Source organism: Felis catus, chromosome A1 (assembly GCF_018350175.1).
Source record: "Felis catus isolate Fca126 chromosome A1, F.catus_Fca126_mat1.0, whole genome shotgun sequence".
NCBI lineage: Eukaryota > Metazoa > Chordata > Mammalia > Carnivora > Felidae > Felis > Felis catus.
In genome coordinates, this window is record NC_058368.1 from 236,371,163 (window position 1) to 236,392,844 (window position 21,682).

Below are 21,682 nucleotides of genomic sequence, written 5' to 3' on the forward strand. Positions count from 1 at the left end.
CTGGACCACAGGTGCTGCTCCCTGCTTACCTCCCTGACTCAGCTCTCTCACCGACCTACTCTGTCCTGCGCAAATCTAGGCAATGATATTTTAAAAATTCCTTTAGATGTGCATATGATCGTGTCTTACTCACTCAGAACCAACATCAGCTGGCTTCCTAAGCCATGCCACCCGGCTTCCAGAACCGGGGCGGTCTTCACCATGACCCCCCAACCGCCCCCGGTGCTGTATGCTCCACCCTCCATCCACCTCCTTGGTCCCCAGTGGATGGAGCTGCCAGGGTCTCCGCATCTGCCCAAACCTGCTGCTTCCATAGTCCTGCTCACATGGTGTCCCCAGTGCAGTGTGTGTGACTGAGGCAGTGAGTGCCCACGTCTCTCCCATACTTCATGCACGTGGGCCATTGAGACGGGGGGATTCATATTGGAATTCAGGCCATCGTTGATTTTGTTTACTAAATTTACCACCTGTTGGCCACATGCCAAACACTCTGGCTGTATTATCCCTTGTAACACGTACAATGACCTTCTGAAATAGACAAGATTATCCCCATCTTGCAGACAAAGAAACTGCAGCTTAGATCGAATATTGAAGACAGAGTCACAGAATCTATCAAGGCACGTGGAGTAGGTCAAGGAAATCACTTAATAGTAACGAATTCCTATAAAATCAGTAAAGAATAGAAGGGTCAAGGAAAGTTGTAATTTACATTGAGATGATATTCCTCTGGACAAAGTACCCTTAGATTTTATATCCATAGAGTAGATTTTCTGACTGCTGTAAGCAGAGTGGAAGAAGGCATTTACATGGGAAAGAGCGCCTTGAAGAACCATCCCAGGGACCACTGGAGGGGTCACGGCGCCGAACTGGCACCTGCAGAAGACAGGGCCGTGCGCAAACCCCGCACTGTCATTCGACGCTGTGGGCCTGCCCGAGTGTGCCCTTCTCTGTGCTCCCTGCAGACCCGCCATCCCCATTTCCGGGAGAGGAAGGTGAGGTTGTGCCTGATTGCCGCTCATCTCGAGATCCTAAGCCCTGAGCTCCGGGCAGACCTCTTTCCTTCCCCACCTCTGTGATCTGCACAGCCTGCATTTCCCTCTGCCTCACTGACGATTCCTTCCGGGTCCCAGTCTCCCTCATGTTCCTGAAGTCCTCCCCATGTTCTGTCCTCCCTGTCAACCCAGTGCACCTCCCCTGAGCCCAAGCCCTGAGCTAGCAGCTCTCTTCGTGTTGGTGATGGCAAGTCACTATGTCTGCTCATACTGTTCACCCGAGCTCCTGGCTCACGATTCCAGATTTCTAGTAGGCATTTCCAAGTGACGCCCCGGGAAATGTCCTACACCTTGAGTACCCTGGAGCCTGGGGCACATCCTCCTTGTTTCCCAAGAGACACATCTCAGAGATTGGCAAGTGGTATTACTATTTTTAATGTGTATTTATTTATTTTGAGGGAGAAAGAGAGAGAGAGAGAGAGAGAGAGAGAATCCCAAGTGGGTTCTGCACTGACTGTGAGACTCAATCTCAAAAACCATGAGATCATGACCTCAGCTGAAGTCAAGAGTGGAACACTTATCTGACTGAGCTACCCAGGTGACCCAATGGTATTACTATTTTTAATTGTCGAAATAGCAGCTAAATTAAACTCGAACTAGAGTTAGTGAATCCAGATGGGACAAATCCAGCTATCCTGTAGCGACCACGTGGATCTAGTCTCCATTAGAACTTGACCTTAATGGAGGCCTTAGGCAATTCTGGACGGCTGAGGCAAAATAATAACTCTTGATGCCGAAAATGTGCACATTTCAGAAGATCCACTGATGGTCGACTAGACCACAGGTACATATACAAGTTATGTGATTTTACACATTTTAGTATCACTGATAAACGGGTATTACGTTTAAAAAATACATTCAGCACGAGGAATGAGGAAGTCACCTTCGTAAACAAAGAATAAAAGGGAACACTGAAGTCATACCAGAATAATATTGTGCTCTTGACTTTTCACATGAGGGGTTTTGAGAGGCTAAAAGAAAGGCATCAGAGACGTTTCCCTACAGATGTTCTAAGGTCCACAAGGCGGTGTGAGCAGAGCTCCTGGTCTGTGGGCAACTCTCCGTGGTGCCTTGGGGATCACTTCTGTAGATGCGTTCAGTGAATAGCCAGCAAGTGTGAAATCAATGTCGGTATCATGGATGGGAAGATGATAAAATGAATCTCTACCCTTAAGGCTTTGGGTGAAAATGAATAACCGAATAGAAAACCGGATGGATAACACCTTCAGGCTTGTATAGAAGGCTCGGTTTGGGGGTGAGGGAGATTTGAAACCTCACCCCACAGACACCGGGCAGTAGTCCCTGACACTGACTCAGCACACACCGCCTGGCAGACACTGAGCTCTGTCCACTCACTTGCCCACAATGAGCCTGAGCTCTAATGTAGGGACTGAGAGGTCCAGGTCAGAGGTAACACTACTAGCTCAAGGTCATAGGAAGGGAAGTGACGGGGTTCCTGGAAAACCTGGGTAGCTTAAGTGCGGCCACCAGAGAATAGTCTTGGCCAGTATTCATGACCTTGAGGAGACATTTTTTATCCTTGGAACTCGGTTCTCTCAGATCTGAAAATGGGAAGAGCATCTCGCCATAACCAGTGGGAATTACGTGTGAAGCCGACGTGAAACCCCAGCTCAGCACATTCAGGCCGAACTCATGAAAGGCAGGTTCCCTCCATTTCCCATAATCCCAAACAGATCTTATAATGTAAGGAAGGCAAACAAATCCTGAAGGTCCAATGGAACGTACACGTAGTTGACAGTCGCAAAACACTCTTCATCCTAATTATACACGATAACGAAAAGACATTGACCACTTTTCATTAAATTTATTTGCAGGTTTTCTTTTTTATAATTCCCACATCTACGTTAGGAGATAGATATTGCCATCTCTGCAGAAATAAAAATGAATTTGAGAGAATATAAAATGAGAATCGATTCTAGGTCACAGTAACATGTAACATGTAAATCATGTGGAAACTGTAACATGAGCGTCTATACCATCAGGTTTATTCAAAATCTCAGCAGCTCACTCCATTGGATACAGCTCTGTATTTGAATACATTTTCCCTTAAAGCCCAGAGTAGTATTACCAATGGCCGATGGGCCAGTAGTACCGAATCCCCATACCCACCTCTGGTTTATCTCTCCTACTTATTTATCCATATCCTATGATTACTTGGTTGGTTTCTTCATTGGTGAACTGCACGTAAAGGGTAGATTTTACTACTGAGGTGACATAGGACACCCTGGCTTACGTATACACCAACATTCAAGGTGTACCCTTCCGTCTTTCAAATGCACGTGAGTGGGAAAATGGGGGAAGCAAGGGGACTGAGTGCAATAATCCCCTGCAGGCTGATGGTTAATCGTTCTGAAAATGAAAAATGCATCACAGAAAACACAGAAGCAATTTAAGTCAAAGCTAGTAAAGCTCAATTTTATAAGTCACGTCTCTATTGGCTGAATATGGTCCATGGTACTTTCTGTCGCATTCCTGTGCACTCCGGGACACAGAACACAGCACTCTTGTTGTGACGACCTTGTCCCACAGCTCAGCGGTTCCCTTTCCAGCCTGCACCCTGAAGCAGCCCTGGAAGGCGATATCTAGCAGAACTTTCCACGACGGTGGCAATGGTCTATCTTTGCGCCTTCTAGCACCATAGCCCCTAGCCACATGCGGCTAATCAGGCAAAGGAGGGACTTTTCTTTCTTTCTTTCTTTTGATTGGGGCAAAATACACATAACGTGTAATGTGACATTTTAATCATTGTCAAGTGGACAGTTCCGTGGAATCAAGTCTGTTTGTCATAGTTCTTCAGCCATCATCAGGAGCCATTTCCAGAAATGTTTTCATCTTATAAACTGCAAGTCTGTACCCATTACGCAACGAGTCTAGATACCTCATATGAGTGGACCTGTACAATTGATGTCGTCTCGTGACTGGCTTATTTCGCTCAGCACGATGTCCTCAAGCTTCATCTGTGTGCAGCAGGGGTCGGAATCCTTTTCCTTCTTAAGGCGGAATGATATTCCGAGGTGCACATACAGCACATTAGTTTGTCCTTCAACCTGGTGATGGACACTTGGGGCGCGCCCACCTTTGGGCTACGATGAATAATGCTTCCATGGACAGGAGCGCACAGATAACTCTTTGAGACCTCAGGAACTAAATTGTTAATTTCATCTGACTTTCACCAATTTAAATGTAAGTAGCCACAGGCGGCTTGTGGCCACCATATCGGACAGTGGCCTCAGAGATTAATCTGGATCACGGAGCTCCTCTGAGTTACTAGTCTGGCAACTCTCACGTCACAGGTCTCAGTGAGAAACAGGCAGATGGGGATAGTTTAGCATCTTTATACTAGGTCTGGCCTCCGCTTAATCCGGCTGGTTGCCCTTTGAGTTGCTCTGAAATGCTGACACGGGCTGGAAAGTGGGACCGCTGCAGACGTGCGCAGTGTCGCCGTGAGGTGAAACACGTTTGTTTCTATCTGTTCTACCTGAAGAGTCAGAACGCCCCGCCCCTGAGCCTGTCCCCTGTCTCTTGAATGGAATGCCAGCGACGGCTCCGCCATTAGGATCAATATCCCAGCCATTATGTTGGCAAAGAGGCAGCAAATCACATTTACGTGGATTGTCAGCCTCATTATTATAAGCAGATGGCAGTCCGTGCACTACAATGCGGGCCCGAAAAGACTGACATTATTTCAAATTAAAATCTATAATGCTAATACACATCTCCGAGTCTTTGTGCCGGGCCTGAGTGCATTAATCTTCTGAATGATTTGCTGATGTGCACGCCGCTCTAGCTGTTTTCACATGAGTGGAGCTAAAAGGAGGCCTTTTAACTGAGAATGGTTAACATTTATTCATACAGATTGATAAAAGCCAACATGCAATTTTCTTTACTAGTAGCTCCCTAATAGGAATTAATGGACATTTTAAAGAGAAATTCCAAGTTCAAGGAACCCAGAAAGAAATACTCCAACCCGGGAGAGGCAATGTCATGCCCCTGTGCCGACCACAACTTCGTCAGATTTTATATTCATTTAACGCGCTGTCACGGGGCTTCTTTTTACCGGAGGTAGAATATGGAAAACGCCACAGAGCACGACTGTGAGGAGATCCTCGGTTTAAAAGAGGTTTTTCACCAGCGACTATGGAATTGGGGCTTTCAAACTGGAAAACAAGATGAAGAAAAGTTTTTATGAAAAGACTGGGTCCTGCTTTGCAGCTCCTCCATGAAAAGCCACTCTATGTTTTTTCAAAGATGGCATTCTTTTAGACCATAAGCCCATATGAGTTTCCTTTTCTCTTACAAAGTGAGGCATGGATTCTACTCACAAAGCATTTGCAGAAATGAAAGTTTAGCATGGGATGGGATCGTGTTTGTGCACGGTTCGGATTCTCCAGTTGTTTTTTTGGACGTGCTCTAAGATTTATCATAGTTAAAGTATGTGTCGAAACATCATAGTGTTCTGATATGAAAACTATTATTTATTTTCTTGTTTAATATTTAAGGAGGTGACCTAATTGCTACGAAGCATACCCACTTGAACTCATGTATAACCAAAAACAGGAATATTTCCCTAATAGACTGGAAACTATATTTTAAACAAAACAAGAACTTTTTTTTTTTTTTAGTACAGAACAGAGTCCTTAAACATAGGAAAATGTGTAAGACATAATTTATTAACTAGGATAATAAAAGGTGGTAGAATTATGGGCTGGAAGTGACATTTGCACTGAAAAGATTCCAATTAATTAGAAAAAAATTTATCTACCAAGACAGGTCAGAACCAAAGATGCAATCCACTGGGTGAGTTTGTACAAAGATGCTCGTAAGATAAGCTTGCTTGTCCGTTCCTATTAAAGAGGTTAATTATACACCCCATCCAATAAAACCAAATGAGGTAATGTCTTGTTTATCCAATAACCCAAACGTTGGCAAGTCTGTTGCCCAGAGCACAGCTACAAAACCTCACAGAGGGAACCCGGGCCTCAGAGCTGCACGGAGACCGACTTTAACCAAGTCCTTGCACGTAACTCTGCAAAAAGAATCAGTCGTGGAATTTCAGAAAATAAAGAACTTTAGGGATCACTTACTTTGACCCTCTAATTTTACAGATGAGAACACTGGGGCTTGGATGGTCACGTGTGTTATTGGACAGCACACGCTGCACGGGCCTGGGTCGCGCAGGACACCTCCACGCAGCATCCCCCAGGCGTCAAGGGCACCTCTGCGCCTCCCTCCCTGCCTGGGGCTGATGGAACGTCTGTGGATTTGGCAGAACTTCCGGGTGGCCACGTTTCCCTCCCCATGATGTAAAACCCCTCTCGTTGAGGGTGGGCAGCACTGAATAGGACGCTGTGTTCAAATCCCGGCACTTTCACAACAAGCCACAGGCCAGGTGGCTTAAACAACAGGAATGTATTGTCTCACGGTTCTGGAGGCTGGAGGTCCAAGGCCGAAGCATCAACAGGGCTGGCTCCTTCGGAGGCTGGGAGGGACAGTCTGGTCCAGGCCACTCCCTGGATTCCAGTGACTGGCTGTAATCTTTGGTGTCGTGTGGCTACTGGAAACATCCCCCACCTCTGCTTTGTGTTCACACGGCTTCTCCTGAGTGTGTGTGTAGGTGCCCAAGCCCTCCCCTCCCCCTTATAGAAGGACACCCATCATGTTGGAGTCTACCTAATGACCTCCCCTTAAATTAACTGTATCTGCCAAGACGCTCTTTGCAAATAAGGTCATATTCACAGGTTCTGGGGGTTAAGACTTGGACGTATTTTCTGGGGGAAAACAATGCAGCCCTTAGCACCTATGATTTGGGGGGATTCTGCAAGTGTAATTGAAGCCCCCAGCCAGTTGAACGTTAGGTATTCAGAGGGCGGATTATCCTGGTATACCTCACCTCCTTGGGTGAGTCCTTTACACAAAAGTCTGCAGGGGAGTCTTTTCAAGCAGAGGTGTCTCCTTTGGCCTTGAAGAGGAGAGAGCTGACAGCAGGGAAGGGAGGCAGCCTCTGGGGCTGGGAGCTCCATCCTCTAGGACAGGAAATGAGGTCCCCCACCACACCCTGACTGCAGCCCAGGTGACCGTCAGCAGAAGGGCCAGAGTCCTGACCTCCTGACACCGAGATAACCGACGTGCATAGTTGCAGCCGGTTCGTGATAGTTTGCTATGCATCGGTAGTTAACTAATACACCCAGCACCCTCTACCTGTACCACGTTAAGGTCCTCATGTATGAGATTGAAACATACATTAAATAAACATAAGTTCCACCCCAGCCTACAACCCCAAGCTTTCTCTGTTGTAGCAAAGTTCACTATCGGGTAACTCAGGGTTATCAAAAAAAAAAAGAGGCAAATTTTGTAATGTTAGGAGCGGAAGGTACGTTACATATACATTAGACACAGGTCAATGCCATCATGGGTTCATTGAAGAAGCACTCGCCTGAAGAAACGTTCAGTTTATTGGAAAATGCAGCTGAATGGAAAACCTCCAGTTCAACAATGCCAGCCGCCAATCAATTGCTTCAGCACTATCTTTTAGCTACAGAAGGGACATAGGATCTCACGGATCAAACCGTTAGGGCCTTTTCTCCCAAAGTTAAAGTGAATCCCTAAACTGCTGTTGCCGTTTCAGACATCCCTTGCCACCCACCCTGCGTGTGTCCACGACGCAGGGGGTCATTCGTGCGTTCCTTCCTTTCACCACCACGTGCTCCGTGTCGACTGCCGACTCACTACTTTCCTGGGGACTGGAACCAAAACACACGTTTCCCTCTTTGGGGGAGCTGACATTTGAGCGGGAGTGAAGTTCATGTCACAAGGGTAATCTTATTAATTTCTCAATATCTACTGTGAATCCTCACGAAGCTCTAAGACATTTTAGCTTTTGTAATATGCGTACTTGCACACAAAGATGGGCCTTTGTTTCCATCTCCCTTGTTTTCTTCTGAAGGTGCGGGGAGGCGGACGATGAGTTAACCTCTGACGTGTGGCACGGAGGGCGAGGAGAGCATCTGGCCCGAGAGCCAGAGCTGGCCAGGCCGCCCGTCGGCCACGTCATGCGGGCTGAGTTTCGGCATCCCTGTTGTAAATAAACGGACGACAGTGCCCACTTCCCAAGGCCGTTTGGATGCCAGATACAGTGACGAGTATGAAAAGAATCTGGGTTCTGAGGACTGAGACTTGCGGACCTGGCGCTCAACTCGCACTTGCTTCTCAACTCCTCTAGTGCGTGCCGTGTGTTAATGGCCATCTTTCAAATAAACTCCTGTGTATTAAAAAGCAGAGAAAAAAAAAGCCACTAATGCCAATACATTTACACTGTATGAAGACAGAAAACAGGTGTCAGAGTGGAAGACACACAGCGGCTTGTCCACTGGAAGTTTCTGTGCTGCGGCCAACTAGCCCGTTTCGCCCTATGAGGGTGGATCTCTCTCTCTCTCTCTCTCTCTCTCTCTCTCTCTCTCTCTCTCTCTTTCCTGCTCCACCGTATTATGTCCGACTTTATGAGGCCCCTCAGCTGACTCTCAAGACACGATGCTCCTCTCATCACTGTATTGGGTTTGAGCTGCGGAAGCTCGCTGGTCCGGTCGTCCGGAGTACATGCCCTGGAGAGGGTGTCGTGTGTCCCACAGCGGGCCGGAGGACTGGAGCGAGATTCCCAGACACGGGAAAAGGGTCCTACGTGAACCTGGTGCTGGGGACCCAGGGCTGGCAAGGCCTCAGGAGCATCGTAATATGCTGTGACTGATATGTCTCACCTTGAAAACCGCTGCTGACCCGTCTGGTGCTGCACTGCCCTTGAGCGGGACTGAGTTCTTCCTGACGCTGGGTTTCGTCTTCCCAGCCTGCCTTGAACCCTCTTCTGTGACGCTTGTGTCCCCGCTCTGCCACGGAAAGTGCCCTTGTGAGAGGCAGCGGCGACCTTCCCGTTGTGAAAGGCGGTGGCCGGGTCTCAGTCTGATGTGGTCTGTCCCACGGGCAGCGTGTGCAATGGTCGACCAGAGCTCCCTCTTCAGAAGTCTCTGTCTCGCCGGGTCGTGGAACGCAGCACCCCTTCCCAGGTTCCCTCGACCTCACCGGCTGCCCCTGCTCAGAGGGAGAAGTAACTTTTTTGAGACTTTCTTTTAATTTTCCCAACCTCCTGAAGCGCGTGTGCTGTGGACTCTGCCCTCAAACCCCTTCTCCGTCTGGATTATTCCCTGTGATGCTGTCGAGAACCCCAAGTTTCTGCTTCTTGGCTTGGCTTTCCTCTGAGCCTTTCACTTTGGGGAGCATTCTCTGTGGCCCAAGCCCTCTGATGCTGATGGCCATGCTCGAGCTAGGCAAGGAAATTGAGGCACAGGGGAGGAGCGAGCTAGCTCAATTTGGAATCAGGTCCAGGTTCCTGGGTTGGTATTTTTAAAAATTATTTTGTAACGTTTATTTCTGAGAAAGAGAAAACAGACAGAGAGTGAGCAGGGGAGGGGCAGAGAGAGCGGGAGACACAGAATCCGAAGCGGGCTCCGGGTTCTGAGCCGTCAGCCCAGAGCCCGACGCGGGGCTCGAACTCCGAGAACCGTGAGGTCATGACCTGAGCCGAAGTCAGAAGCTTCACCGCCTGGGCCACCCAGGTGCCCCCTGGGCTGGTATTCTTAACTGCTATTCTAGTCAACTCTAAATGGCCGGTAAACCTCTTAGGAGGCAGAAAGACGCAGGTTTTCAACTGTTTGGTTATGAATTCTCCTGTCTCTTATACTACCGGGTATATATTGGCTCTGTTCATCCAATAAATAATTATCAAGCCCTTCACACGTTTCACATGAGGGCTCACATCTATACCACAATTTGTGGTCTCCAGAATGATTTCAATATGCTTTCTTAGGTGATTTTCCCCAGAAGTCCCTATAATACAGGACAAGGATTTTTGTTATCAAGTCGACTTCTTGCATCAGCTTCCTACTTGAGCAAGTCCTTTCCTCCAACTCAGAGTATCCGAGAAGCCCTCTTTGGGTCGCCTAACGGTGCCTTAGCTTGGACGGCCCCCCATCTTGTTCACATCCTGTTCTGCACGCGTCACCCAGACCCTGTGGCAGTGAGCTCCTTGGACGGTCACCTTGGAGGTCCTGAGCACATCCTCTCCCGGGTCACTGCCTTTGCCAACTGCTCATGCGACTGGGCATCGGCTCTGTCCTGGGAAGACGCAGGGAAACAAAGCAGGAACTCGGGGTGAGAATCTGGGTTCTCTGTATCCCGGTGGGGAGACTTCCAGGCAGTCTGTGACACAGTGTGGTCCCCGAGCCACACTGATGTCAGATGTTGCTTTGCTCTGCAAGTTAGCGCTTTAAGCCTTGTAACTTGGGTAGCTGCTTTGTTATCCCAGTTTTATTTTTAGAGCCAGAGCAGACACAATCAATTTAATTCCAGTGCTCTGATCATAAACCTCCATGTTAATATTGCCCCTTTAAATCAAGTGTTTATGGGTCCTATAAGCACCACCTGGAAATTTTACCTTAAGGTCCTAAAGTCATTTGGCTACAAATTACTTAATATTTTCTTGCACCTATTTCCGTGGTCTGGATTTGATTATTTCTAATTATCATAAATGCCCCTCTGCATTCCAGACTTGTACTGGTTCAGTCACTCCACCGGCCAGATATTTTATGTTCATGTTCAGAATCAAAGAGGGCAGAGTCCTAAGTCGTGCCTGCTTCCCCAGCCCAGGGGTGAGACTTTGAACAACCTCCAACCCCTGATTGTGCAGGAGACAGAGAGACCTTTTTCCAATGCCGGATGATCCGATTCCGCCGGAGATTGTTGTCTTTCCCTCCTAAAAATAACACTCGCTTTGCACAAACAACACTATCGCAGATACCATGAGAGGGGCTCCTTTGCAATTAGCGTAGGTTATGGCTCCCTTTATATATTTGATAATAGTATGAATCCTGACCCCCAACTACAATTCTGTGTGCTCCCTACCTTCAGGGGAGGCCATGGAGACAATTCCTGCTACAATCTGAGGATTGCAAGAGGCTGGCTCAGCTCCAGGCAGTGCGTCTGGAGGAGAAGCATTCAGAGTTGATGGGTCAATCCCCAGCCCCCCCAACCTACACCTCCCGTACCCCCGGCCTGCTCTTCCCCCCAGCTCATCCTGCAGACTGAGTGGTCGGAGCAGCTGCTGGTCAGGGCTGTCAAAAGGTGCGGGGTGAGGAAGCGGAGTTTCGGACGCAGGCCGCCCCTCTGACTCGGCTCTGACCTTTGCCGCTCCAGACGCCTCTGCTTTCTTCGAGAGTGAGGGGGCCTGACAGAGGCGAGGCCCAGGCGCACATCCTTTCCACTCGCTGTTTGCAAAAACTAGAGACGCTTTCTCTCTACTCTTAATTCCCTTCAAAAATACTGACGCATTTCCAGGTTTAACTTGACAAACATTTCTGCCCGGGCTCGCCTCCTCTAGGATCAGGGGTGCAAGGCCAAGAGGAAGGGCTGTGCGGGCTGAGCCTTCTCCATCCGGGCACCTCACAATGCCTGCTGAGCGCTCAGACCTAAGCTCCGGGGACTTTGGGGACTCCTAAAATAAGGCTGGATTTCTACCATGCCCTTTTCTTCTTTATCTCCCAAATCCAAGCAAATCATTATCTGACCATGACTAAATGGAAATTGTCCATAGTAAGAAACCAGAGGGGAGTGAAGTAAAGTCGTTTAAATATCCAAAGCTTCTAGAAAAGAAGATGGGGTCAGATGATTTCAAATTCTGATGTAGACCCAGATCCTGCCACTCTTCAGTTTCCTTCAAGAGAAACAGTGGCAAAACCACAAGACAAAATAAAACAACACGCCCGCACACACACACACACACACACACACACACACACACACATGCATGCACTGTCCTTCTCTCTTTCATGGTATGGAAATAATTGGGACCACACTTTCAATAAATAAATCTTGATTTAATGAAATACAGACATTCTTATCTTCTCTTTCATCATTAATATCAGAAATATTAGGGGCGCCTGAGTGATTCAGTGGGTTAAACATCTGACTCTTGATTTCGGCTCAGATCACGATCTTACCATTCATGGATTCCAGTCCCCTGTCCTGCTCTGTGCTGACCGTGCAGAGCCTGCTTGGGATCCTCTGTCTCCCTTGTTCTCTGTCCCTCCCCTGCTCACGTGCTCTGTCTCTCTCTCTCTCAAAATAGATAAATAAACTTAAAAAAAGAAATAGTAACATTAATCGCATTGTTAATGGTAACCTCGAGATGTCTTGCTATAGCCTCACAAACCTGGAAAAACCAATATTATTTCCTAATGACTTTAGCTGTAAGCTTAATGGATCATTCACTTTTTAAAAAATAAGCACACAAACAAAACGACAAGAAAGGTGTCTGTTTGCAGTATTAAACTGAAATTTTGGGTTCTTGGAGGCAGAAGGGCATCTCCAGCCAGCCCTAACGGGAACTGGGAGAGGTTGGCGGGTCCCAGAGCCGCAGACAGAAAGACAGCGATCACAGGAGGGACAACACAGCCACACACGTGGTGCAGAGAACTCAGAGAATAAGAAACAAAACTTCTGGGGGGCGCCTAGGAGGCTCCGTCGGTTGAGCGTCTGACTCTTGATTTCGGCTCGGGTCATGATCTCACGGTTTACGAGTTCGAGTCCCACACAGGGCTCTGTGTTGACAATATGGAGCCTGCTTGAGATTCTCTGTCCCTCTCTCTCTGTCCCTGCCCCTCCTCAAAATACGTAAGTAAACTTTAAAAAAATGAAACAAGAGTTCTAGAACAGAGCATACAACGCTTTCAGGAAATGCAAACATCACTACCACTCTTTCCCTGGCTCATCTGCCTGGAACTCAGCCTCCAGCTGCTCCAGCGAAACACAGATCTTCTCCTACAGCCAACAGGATCTTCTGAGAACAATTCTCAGGCCCTCCAAAGGCAACATATCAAAAGGCCAAGGATTCCTCTTGCCTGACCCCTCCTCGCTCAGCAGGCCACCTGCCACCTCATGCAGAGCCTGGGTTCTGGCTCCTCCCAGACCCATGGAAGCTGCAGGCCTCTCTCTCTCCGCCTCTGTGCTCCGGTGAGCAGATTAAATTCTCCCCGACCCCTCTCAGACATGCCGCCGGTCCTCCACTCGCATAGAGAGGGGCCGTCCCCAACGTGCTTCTTGACCTCCAAAGTCCACCCTAAACCACCCGCCCCCTACTTTTCTCCTGGATATTCTGTCTACAGAGCAAATCTGTTCAAATCCCACATCTGCTTTTAAAACTAGCTCTAAGAGGTTGCCCGCACACCATCCCAGTAACCCACGACCTCTTTCCTCGTACGTCTCAATCTCAGCTGCACCGTAGAATCACATGGAAGTTTTTAAAATACGTTGATGCCTACGCTACACCCTAGACCAATTAAATTAGAACAAGTGGGAATGAAGCACCGGGGTTTCCCGCTTCCCGGGTGACCCCAGGATACAGCCGAGGTTTGGAAAGTTCACCCCGCTTCAGTCTACCTGACAGACAAGTTTGAGAAATGAACTGAACAGTTGAAAAGTGCGTGTTTCTCAGCATGGGTACCTTTCGGGTGTCACCTCCCGACCTCCATCCTTTGGAGCGAGAAACCCACGGATGCTGTTGTTCCATATGCTTATTTACCTGCTTGGTTATATTTGAAAGGATCGTAGACGCTGAAGATTGGGTCGTGCCAACTTGGATGGACGGCACCCTCTCCGTTGTCTGTGACGGTTTCCTTTTCCTATGCTCTTTAGTCCATTATTGTTAATACTGTAACTCGTTCTCATGAACCCACCATCAAAAATCAAGTGTGACTTTGACCTCTGCCTTCCTATACCCCTGACAACAGCCAACTTTGATCTTATGTTCATTATTCTCTGACCTTTTTTCCTTACCATGTGATTCCAACCGTATGTATTCTACAGTTACAAGTGTCTTTAAGTTTTCATTTAACTTATCAAAACGATTTTGCTAAATGCATCTGTATTATCGTATTAGGCACCAGAGAGACAGGAGAAGAGAGACACAGAGACAGAAAGGAACAGAGAGAGATAGAGAGAGAGAATAGACACTTATTTTAATGTATCCCCATGGGATTATGGGGATCGGTAAGTCTGAAATTTGTATGGCAGAGGGGCAGGCTGGCAATTCAAATAAGAATTGATTCAGTTATGAGTGTGCTTTCTGCAGGCCAGGGGGCTGGAAACTCAAGAAGAGTTTCTGAGTTAGTTTTGAAAAGAAACTTATTTTTGTTCTTAAGGCCTTCAACTAATTGGATGAGGCTCACCCACATTATGGAGGCTATTCTTTACTCAGAGTCTACCGATTTAAATGCTAAGTGTCCAAGTGTCCATCAACTGATGAATGGGGAAAGAAGATGTGGTTTATATATATATATATATATATATATATATATATATATATAATGGAATGCTACTTGGCAATGAAAAAGAGTGAAATCTAGCCATTCGCAGCAACGTGGATGGAACTGGAAGGTATTATGCTGAATGAAATAAGTCAGCCACAGAAGGACAGATATCATACGTTTTCACTCACATGTGGATCTTGAGAAACTGAACAGAAGACAATGGGAGAAGGGAAGGGGAAAAATCGTTACAACCAGAGAAGGAGGGAGGCAAACCATAAGAGACTCTTAAATGCAGACAACAAACTGAGGGCGGATGGGGTGTGTGTGTGGGGAAATTGGGTGACGGGCATCGAGGGGGGCACTTGTTGGGATGAGTGCTGGGTGTTGTATGTAAACGATGAACCATGGGAATCTACCCCAAAAACCAAAAGCACACTTCACACATGGTATGTTAGCCAATTTGACAATAAATTATATTAAAAACAATGCTTATCACAGGCAAAAGTATCTTCACAATAAGACCCAATAGCTGGGCACCATCATCTAACCAAGCTGACACATGAAAGTAACTGACCAAGAATGGGTTGGGCTTTCAATTCACCCCCTTTGTTGCACGTCATTGCATTAATTGATTTTGACTAATATCGAATATCCCATTATGTGACTACATCACAATTTATTAATTCTCCAGCTCATGGGGATTTGGGTAATCTCCAGGTCACCACTGCTCTGAACAACACTGCTACAGGCATGAGAGCCCTTGTCCCTCTTGTTCAAGAACGTCCCTTGGACGTGTTCCTGAAAGTGGGATCTTTGGCCATCTTTGTGAATGGTCAATCTGATGAAAATATGCCAGGTGCTCCCTCCAAGAAGTGGCACCCATTGCCATAACTATCGGTCACATAGGAGAAGAAATTCTCTGAATCAGCGTCTTCTTGGAGACTTCTTAATTTTCAGCAATGAAATAGGTTTAAAGGTTATTTCCTTTAAGTCTTGGTTCGTATTTTCCTATTATTCATGATGTTAAACTTCTTTTTATGTATTTTTTGGCCATTTGCTTTCTTTTTCTACGAAATGCTTATTCGTCTATTTTGCCCACTTTTAACCGATTTGTATTTTCTTACCTATTTGTAGCCTTCTTTATATATTCTTGTTCCAAAGTCTTATTTGTTATATGTATTGCAAGAATGTTTTTTCAAAGACTGTAACCATTGTTTTCACTCTGTTTATGGTGTGTTTTCATATATAGAAGTTTTAAATTTTACTGCAGTCAAATTTACTGATCTTTTCCTTTGTAGTTAATAGTTTTGGTATATTGTTTAAAAATATTTTCCAACATCAAAATATAAAAGATCTTGACCCATACTGTTACCAAGACTTTTAAAATTTCCTTTTCAAAATACTTAAGTTCTTAATCTATCTGGACTTATCAGGAGTTTTTTTTTTTTTATATGCCATATGATGTAGAAATGCCAATATATCTTTTTCTTTATGGTAAATCAGGTTTTCAGTTCCACTTATTAAATAATCCTCTTTTTTCCCCCACTCATCTGTCAAGCCCTCCGTCACATACCAAGTTTCCGTATCTGTACAGACTCTATTCTATCGTATGGGCAAAATGTGTTTGTATGCCTGGTGCATTAATTGAGAATATCCAATTTCGCCATAGAGACAAAATAAACAAATTACTATAACAGTTAGAAAAACTCATACAAGGTGTTAGATATAGATGGTAAGTAAGATAGTAGTCTGTGTGTAAGCTTTTTTTAAGTGGAATATATATGTTGAAAATAGGAGTTTTAAAAAGATGGGAATAGTGTGTGTTATTCACACAAAGAGAAGTATAAAAGAACTGAGTTAACATTCACTAACCACACCCTGGGCTGTCACTCCCACACTGACATCCATATTGCATATCCATTGGTGACATCTCTTCTAACACATTTCTTTTTCCCAGAGGAAACTACCAGTACTCAACAGTAATAAGTGAGTTGCACAATTGGACATCCACACACAAAAACAAACAAACAAACAAACAAACAAAAATCTAGACCTAGACCTTACACCCTTGACAAAGACTAACTCAGAGTGGTTTGCAGACCTAAATGTAAAATGCAAAACTAATAAACTCCTATAATATAGCGCAAGGGAAAACGTAGGTGCCCAATGAGACATTTTAGATAACACACCAAAGGCACATCTATCAAAGAAACACTTGCTAAGCTCGACTTCATTAACATTTAAAATTTCTTTCTGCAAAAGTCAACGTTAAGGGAATGAGAAGACAGGCAGGCACAGACCGGGAGAAAATGTTTGCAAAATATACATCTGATAAAGAAGTTTTATTCAAAATACGTAAAGAACTCTTAAAACTCAACACTAAGAGAAAAAACAACCCCATCAAAAAATGGGCCAAAGACTTTAACAAGCATCTCACCAAAGAAGATATACAGATGGAGAATAAGCTCATGGAAAGATGTTCCACGTCATATGTCATCAGAAAGATGCAAGTTAAAACATCAGTGAGATACCCACTACACACCTAATATCTAGGGGCACGTGGGTGGCTCAGTCAGTTAAGCATTCGACTTCAGCTCAGGTCATGATCTCACGGTTTGTGAGTTCGAGCCCCATGTCAGGCTCTGTGCTGACAGCTCAGAGCTTGGAGCCTGCTTCGGATTCTGTGTCTCCTTCTCACTCTGCCCCTCCCCAACTTGTGCTCTCTCTATGTCTCTCAAAAAATAAATAAGTGTAAAAAAAAAATTAGAAGACAGTTTGGTGACTTCTCACAACACTGAACCTATTCTTAGCATACCATCCAACAATCACACTCCTTGTTACTGACCCAGAGGAGCTGAAAATTCATGTCCACACAAAAACCTGCATATCGTTGTTTATAGCAGCTTAATTCATAACTGCCAAAACTTGGAAGCAACCAAGATGTGTTTCAGTTAGATGAGTGGACAAATAAATTGTGGTACATCCAGGCAATAGGGTATCATTTAGTGCTAAAAAGAAATCAGCTGTTAAGTCTTGAAAAGGCATGGAAGAACCTTAAATACATATTACTTAGTAAAAGAAGTCAGTGTTGAAAAAAAAAAAGCTATATACTGTGTTATTCCAAGTATACAACATTCTGGAAAAGGCAGAACTGTGGAGATAGTAAAACTATCCCCTTTAAGTTTCTCATCATTAATTATGCTATATTAGCTACAGGGTGGTGGTTTTTTTTTTTTGTTTGTTTTGTTTTGATTTGTTTTGTTTTATTTTGGTTTTGTTTTGTTTTGTTTTGGTAGACATTCTGTATCATGTTGAGAAAATTACCATCTAACCCTAGTTTACTGAGAGTTTTTATTATAAATGAGTTTAGGGGTATGTCAAATACTTTTTCTGCATCTATTGATATGTTCATATTGTTTTTCTTCTTTAGTCTGTTGATGTGATGGATTACACAAATTGATTTTTTAATGTTGAATCAGTCTTGCATACCTGGGATAAGTCCCACTTGGTCATGATGCATAATTCTTTATATACGTTGTTACCTCAATTTATACATTGTTAATTCAATTTTCCAATATTTGAGAACTTTTGCATCCATGTTAGGGAGAGATATAATGTATTTGTTTTCCTTGTAATGCATTTGTGTGGTGTTGGTGTTACGGTAAACCTAGCCTCAGGCAATAAGTTAGGAATTATTCTCTCTGATTCTATCTTCTGAAAGATATTGTAGAAACTTGGCATAATTTATTCCTTAAATGTTTGATAGAATTCACAATTCACTTATTGAATTATCTGGGCTCTGTGCTGGCTCTTTAGGAAGGTTATTTATTATTGATTCAATTTATTTAATAAACATAGTCCTGCCCAGATTGTCTCTTTCTTTTGGTGTAAGTTTTGGCAAATTGTATCTTTCAGGGAATTGGTTCATTTCATCTGAAGTATGAAATTTGTGAGCACAGAGCTGTTCTTGGTATTCTTTTATTAGCCTTTCCGTAGGATCTGTACTGATGTCCCTTCTTTCATTTCTTACGTTAATAATTTGTGTCTTCTCCCCCGTTCTCTCTCTCTTTTTTTCTTAGTTAGCCTGGACTAGAGACTTACTGATTTTATTGTTCTCTTCAAATATTAAGCTTCAGGTTTAGTTGACTATCTCAATTGATTTCCCATTTTCAATTTCATTGATTTATGCTGTAATTATTATCATCTCTTTAGATTTCATTTGTTCTTTTTAATCTAGTTTCCTAGGATCAAAACATAGATTATTGATTTTAGATCTTTCTTCTTTTCTAGTATGTACGTTGCATGTTATGCATTTCCCTACAGTCACTGCTTTCATTGCATCCCACATACGTTGATAAATTGTATTTTCATTTTTATTTAGTTCAAAAACTTTTCAAGTTTTTCTTAATTGTTTTTTAAGTAGGCTCCATACCCAATGCAGGGCTCGAACTCACGACCCCAAGATCGGGACTTGAGCTGAGATCAAGAGTAAGATGCTCAACCAAATGAGCCACCCAGGTACCCTCTTGAAACTACTTTGACCCACGTGTTATTTATTTATTTAGTTAGTTTTTGTTTTTGTGTTTGTTTTTGTTTTTTTTTGAGATAGAGTGCAAGCAGGGGAGGGGCACAGACAGGGAGAGAGGATTCCAAGTTGGCTTTGCACTGTAAGCACAGAGCCCAATGTGGGGCTCAAACTCACAAAGAGCAATATCATGATCTGAGCCGAAATCAAGAGTCCAATGCTTAACCCACTGAGCCCCCCAGGCACCCCTGACCCATGTGTTACTTAGAAGTGTGTTGTTCAATCTCTGTTCATCTTGGGATTTTCCAGCTATCTCTGTTACTGATTTTTAGTTTAATTCAATTATGGTCTGAGAGTGGGCAATGTATAATTTTCATTCTTTTAAACCTAGTAAGGTGTTTTTTTTATGGCCCAGAATATGGTCTATCTCTTCCACATCAGCTTGAGGAGAATGTGTATTCTGCTGTGGATGAACCAGTCTACAGAAGTCAGCTGTACCCACTTGATTAACAGTGTTGTTAAGTTCACTTTTGTTCTTACTGATTTTCTGCTTATTAGAGAAGATTTTTAACCCTCATTTCAATTTAATGAATAATGGTATCACCTTTTAAGAATTCTTCTTTTCTTGAGTCAGTTTATAGTTTTTAGAGGTTCATAATTATTATTGTGATTTATCCATTTTGGAAGTTTGTAAATGTCCTAGCAATTTATCTATTAATCAAAATCTTCACAATCATTACCCTATAACTGATATCTCTCCCCAAATAAACCTTTTATCTTCTCTCCCACTTTACTTGGAACCACTGATTATTTACTGATGTCAGTTAGTTTTATTTATAGTCTACTTTTGAAGGCATTTTCATATATATGTGTGTGTGTGTGTGTGTGTATACACACACACACATATATATATATATATATATATATATATACATGTATATACACGCATACACACACACACACACACATATATAATGAGTTGATAAATTTGAGCACCTACACTACTATTTTCCTCATGTAATATCTGCAAAGTTAAATCTAAAAGAAAATTTGATTGAAATATTGAATTTGAACTAAATTAAATACTCCATAACCAAATAGTCCAGATAGTATTTGTACTGTGACATTGCCTATTTATTTATTTTACCCAGATAAGTGAAGATAACCTTGTTAATCACAGTATTAGATTATTTTATTCATTACAAGCATAAACTAGACCTTGGAACTGACTTCAAGTAGCATCACAAACAGCTCACTATCATCTTGTTCCTTTCATAATGGAGCCCTCAGGAGATAGATTTTATACCAAATTATGCTGTCTGGTGCCCTTAGTAAATTCAGACTCTGTTGAACTTAGTTTTACCTGCAGACCTATGATCAGTTACCACTGGGATTTAGTGAAGACTGTGAGATAATGTAGACAGGCAAATCTAATATCTGTTACATGCAATATTGTTGCAACATGGAGAGAAAAATCACCTGTTTCTTCTATCGCAGAAATTATTTTAGCCATTTTATACTCCATACATTTTGAATCTGGACACTCTAGGTGGCTTTGTTTGTTTTTAATAACTTAACTCTTACTTTCTCAAAATTTACTGTAAGTAATATATGAACCACCTAATTAAATTATTAAATATTATCAAATCTTGTCAAAAATTTATATATTTTAACAACCTTGTCAAAGGCAATTTCTTATTTATAAATTCTATTTAGAATATTAGCTATATGTTCACAGTTGAGACATTACACGTTAAAATAAACATTTGCTATATCTGAAATGGTCCTTTAAAGGTGTTCTTTTGGGAACAATATTGTGACACGATCTCTTTAATTAAATTAATTGCCGAGTTTTCCAGTATCTCTGGATTTTCTTTCCGTCCACTTAGAGTTACCCTGCACAATCGTCTACCACTATGCATAAAAACCCTCAACGCTGCTACAGTGCTGTACCGGGTGAAGAAACTTCTTCCTGAAGCCTCTGCTCTTACCCCTTCTTCGGCACAGCTTTCCCAGCCTGCGTAGCTTTCAAGCATTTTGTTGTGGAGGGAATAACTAGCTGGCAAATGTTTTGTGATCTGCTCACTGGACAAAGCCGATTCTTAGTGTTTGCTGAGTCTCTGGATGTACATACTCCCTCCATGGTCAGGTTCAAGCGACCAGTGTGCCAAAATGAAGCAAAAAGATGGGAAGATGGAACACACTAGAATCTCCTGAGTTGGTTGGGGCCACGTTCTTTTCTTTTTTTCCTTGAAAAAAGACAAAGAAACTATAATAACTTGTCTCTGAGCCTTGTTCATGCTCTTGAGTGAGAAGGATAGCTCATAGCTCTAGGAATTTTTCTTTCCATCTTGTAGAATGTTTTCATGGCTCAAGAGCTTGCAACGAGCCATTTCTACCCAATACTTGTTAACAATACCTGAGGTGATTGTCAAATACCTTTGAGCTCTTTATATTAAGTCTGCACTGCTCTATCACCACACTGTGCTTTAAGATATATGTGCATTTTCTTTCTCTCCTGAGCATGGTGTTGTAATTCTTCTTGACATAACTGATTTCAATAGGATGAAACATTTGGGAGACCATGTTCAGGAGGCTAAGTCACCTGTACTGTATCAGTTTCCTTCAGAAAGAAAAGCTTAGGGTCAAATGAAATCTCCCAGTACGACTTCCCATTTGAACATTGGCAGTAACTCACTGTCTGGGAAAAGAGAATATAATCTTATATTTTGTGT